The sequence below is a fragment of the Pyrus communis genome, chromosome 17 (assembly GCF_963583255.1).
Source record: "Pyrus communis chromosome 17, drPyrComm1.1, whole genome shotgun sequence".
In the NCBI taxonomy this organism is placed as follows: Eukaryota; Viridiplantae; Streptophyta; class Magnoliopsida; order Rosales; family Rosaceae; genus Pyrus; species Pyrus communis.
In genome coordinates, this window is record NC_084819.1 from 7,432,285 (window position 1) to 7,436,408 (window position 4,124).

The window sequence follows — 4,124 nt, forward strand, 5'->3', positions numbered from 1 at the left end:
TATTATTTCAAATATTTGAACACTAAATTTGTATAGAAACATACATACACGCACTCGGAAATATATGGTTGGAATCATAATTATGTTAAGTAGCATTAGTTATAATTGTAAGCTTGAACTTGATGCAGGTTTTTGTAATTCGAAATTTTTTGTGGGGTTATTACAACTGCAGTTTCTTTTCTGTTTAGGTTTTCCGACGGTTTTGCAGGTAGATACTGTGGCTCTTAAGCAAACTTTAAGTTGGACAGTCAGGATGTGATTCAATCAAATTATGATTCAAGGAGATTTCAAGATTTTGATTCAGAGAAGAAAACAAAAATTAATGATTCCATGAAAAAATATTTATAATTCGGGATATTTGGCATCTTTTGAAGCAACTTACTCATTTCATATATCACTAGTACAAAAAATACTTTGGGTGACGTAGGTCCTTCGTCGCGCAAAGTCAAAAAAACGTCGCGCAAAAATTTGCGTGACGAACCTTCGTCGCGCGACGCGCGTCGCGCCACGCCTGTGAAAGAAGGTTTTGCGTGACGAAGAAGTTACATGCGTCGCGCAAAGGGTCTTTGCGTGACGTAGTACCATGCGTCACGCAAAGTGGGTTGGCGTGACCTAGGTTTGCGTCACGCAAAGTGGGTGTGGGTAGGCGTGACCAAGGTGTGCGTCACGCAAAGTGGGTTGGCGTGACCTAAGTATGCGTCACGCAAAGTGGGTGTGGGTTGGCGTGACCAATGTCTGCGTCACGCAAAGTGGGTTGGCGTCACTCAAAGACACTTTGCGTGACGCATAACTACGTCACGCAAACCCACTTTGCGTGACCTATGGAACTTTTTCGTCGCGCAAACTTTTTATGTTTTTATTTTTTTTTTATTTTTTTGACAAAAATATTTTTGATTTATTAATATTTTTGATTTAATTTTTAATAAATATTGTAATTCAATTCTAAACAATAAACAATAAACCAAGAAAAAATTTAATTATAAACCATATGAAAATGTGCATACAAGATGTCTAAACAAAAAAAAGAAAAAACTACAAGAAGTAGTGTTCTAGGTTGTTAAGTCTGCTGCTCAACAAGATTTCCTTCAGAACGGGGTTGTTTATATCCTGCAACCACACGGTGTAAAATAAGTTACTTGAAAGAGAACAGCATCTTCCAAAACATTGTTAAACCACCGATCTATTAATTTAGAGAAACATGAATGAGATGTAATAAGAATTTGACAATGGAAACATATTCGACTTGTCTGATGCAGATTTGAAATCATTTTAACTTAGTACCAAATCCTATTTCTAATCATAGAAGCCCTATATGACCCAAACTAGTTAAAACCAAACCAAAGCCAATTAAAAGAGTAATCTCAGCCACTGTTTAAAAGCAATATGGACCACTGGATCATTCAGTTAGTAAAGATACTTCGATGGCTGTAGAGCGAAAGCTAGGCTAAGATATTTGTCAGGATCTTTCAAAGTTATCTTTGGCTTATTTTGTTTATTATCATGAGCATTGAATCAATTAAATCCATTCTTTTGTTATCATTCGCCGCTACCTAACACCAGCCAACATAAAAAATGCTGAGATTATGACATCTTATTATCTGAAACATGTTTTTACCAAGCCATCAGGCCATGTAGCAAAATATATGCATCCAGGTTTCTGATTGCGGTCTTGTTTTTGGGAAGCTTACCTTTGGTTCACTAAATATGATAACAAAAACCAGAAAACGAAGGCAGATAAGTAACAAGTTTATTCTGCCAACCTTGGGGCCAACGATTCTATCAGCAAGTAAGGAAGTTAGGAAAACCAACATGAACAGAAACCCAAATCCTACGACAGATGCCAACAGCCAGCTTCTCTCTTTTGATAGTTTTTTAGCTTTGAAGAAATCCACAAACTTATATTGTGGCTTGGCAGTACTCTGCAGAAGCAGCAGAGCCGCAATGAGCTCTAGAGTTTGAGCTCCAAGCAATGATATTGCCTGCACTACCAAAAAATAAAAAATAAAAGATCAATCGACAGTGTGCAAACTGCATACTTACTAATGCAAAATCAAGCTTCTTAAAATTGAGAATTGCAAACAGTTCCATGTGCTTTCATAGCCATGCTCCCTTGAAACAAAATGAAGCATAGTTTGATGCAAACAGCGGAAAGGATAAGCTAATTGATTACGCAGTGGTTCATCTTCATCATCCTCTATTCACAGCATATGCCAATCCATATCAAAGCAGAAAGTTGAACAACTTTTACATCCAACCCCTAACAGACTACACCTACACTAAAATCCAATCAACTATAAATTCGTGATTAATGTGAATTGAAAAAAGAATAAGCCTGGTGACATGCAGGACAGAAACCTAATACTGTTTAAAAGACTGGGAAAAATCCAAAAAAAAATTCTTGTTGCAGCCACAAATCAGTTAAAGAGTTCAAAAAATAAGTGAGCTTGCTTAGATAATTATATTTACACCCAGAGAATAGCATATGCAGCAAGCTAGTACTAACGAAACACTCAAAAAAGGCAAAACTCATTTTCATTTCTTCCTAAAACTAAACATAAAAATGTAAAAATTGATCTACTTCAAACTCAGAGATTTGGCAGAATGGTCTACGAATAACAGAATCAAATTCTCTAACTTGTCACGCTCTAATAAGTAGCTTTCCTCAAGCTCTTGGAACCACTTTATGCAATGTTTCAGCCTTTTAACATACTCTCAGTCTCACATTTTTCCTAGAAAATCAATTAACATTAAATTTCATAATCTAAAAATATAGCCAAAACCCATCTCAGGTAAACTAATCCCAATAAAATTAAAAAGAAGCAGAAGCAAGAACGCCATATCCTCGATAATTAAAAAGAAGCAGCAAATACAATCTTTTCATTTGCGATCTCTGCATATCCTCGATAATTAAAAAGAAGCAGAAGCAAGAACGCCATATTTCAATGAAAAAAAATATTTAAAAAAGATATCTAATCCCTAAATAACAATGAACTGCAATTTCACCCTAATCACAAACCCTAATCGTAGTGAAACCCTACAATGAACTGCAATTTCACCCTAATCCCTAAATAACAAAAACCCATCGCAAATCACAAACCCTTACCTTGATTTTGGGACTTGATTCCCGTCGGCTTCGAGATTCGTGTGGCTACCCGTCGTTTAGAACGAGAAGGAAGAGAGAAGTCTATGGGAAAGAGAGAGGGAAGACAAGTCTGGGTTAAAGATTTGGGGATCAAGGTTGCGAAGAGGAGAGATGAGCAAGAGGGAAGAGATAGAGGAGACGCAGGACTTGAGCGAGAGGAAAAGAGGAAAGTCTTTTCCTGCAATTTGATTTGCAATTTGAGCGAGAGGAGGGTCTGCAATTTAAGCAAGAGGAAGAGGAAAAGAGGTCTGCAATTTAAGCAAGAGCAAGAGGAAGAGGAAAAGCTCTACGGAAAGAAAAACCGAGAGGAAAAGAGGATAGGATATATGGTTGCAAAACTTGGAAAATTTGAAAAAAAGCGCCTATTTTTCGCTGTGGAGCGCCAAAATTATCAATTTGCGTGACGTAGGTATACAATTCGACGTCACGCAAAGTGGTTTTGCGCGACGATCAAAGCGTCGCGCAAGGTTTTTTTTTTTTTTTAAAGTATTAAAAAAATTACCAAAAATGTGACTTTACTCCTTTCAAGTTCAATTTTTATTTCACATAAACCCCACAATAATATATTATTCTAAACAAAACCCATAATAATTTTTTTTACATATATATCATTCAATTTCTTAAGTGTTATAAGCACAAAATAAATAAATTAAAATCTACTTAGTAAATACATATACCATTGCACTTGATGGGAAACACATTGTACGAAACTAGTTTCAACGATCCAACCGTCAAACTTGTTTGTATATGCTTCGAGATCGCATACGCCAAAAATAGGAAAAAAAAAACATTTAGAGATCAAGTAACGCGACAAAACTTTTCGACGGTTATAAATGAAAAATAACGATTTAACGGTAGTTTTAACTCCGATTTTGATGATTTTTTACAACTACACTCCTTGACCCTATATGAATACAATGAACTAATTCGATCGTCAATTTCAAGTATTTACACAAGTGGATACTACAAAATCTTATGTTAT

At 35.8% G+C, this 4,124-nt stretch overlaps 1 long non-coding RNA gene across 1 annotated transcript; it reads right to left on the reverse strand.

Moving 5' to 3' along the window:
- Nucleotides 1-988: 988 nt before the first annotated feature.
- LOC137723791 (uncharacterized) lies at nucleotides 989-3,442 on the reverse strand. The gene is made up of 3 exons (XR_011066963.1): nucleotides 3,104-3,442; nucleotides 1,761-1,979; nucleotides 989-1,107 (listed from the first exon to the last, which is right to left on the reverse strand). It is a non-coding gene; the product is annotated as an uncharacterized lncRNA (long non-coding RNA).
- Between the last annotated feature and the right edge of the window lie 682 nt (nucleotides 3,443-4,124).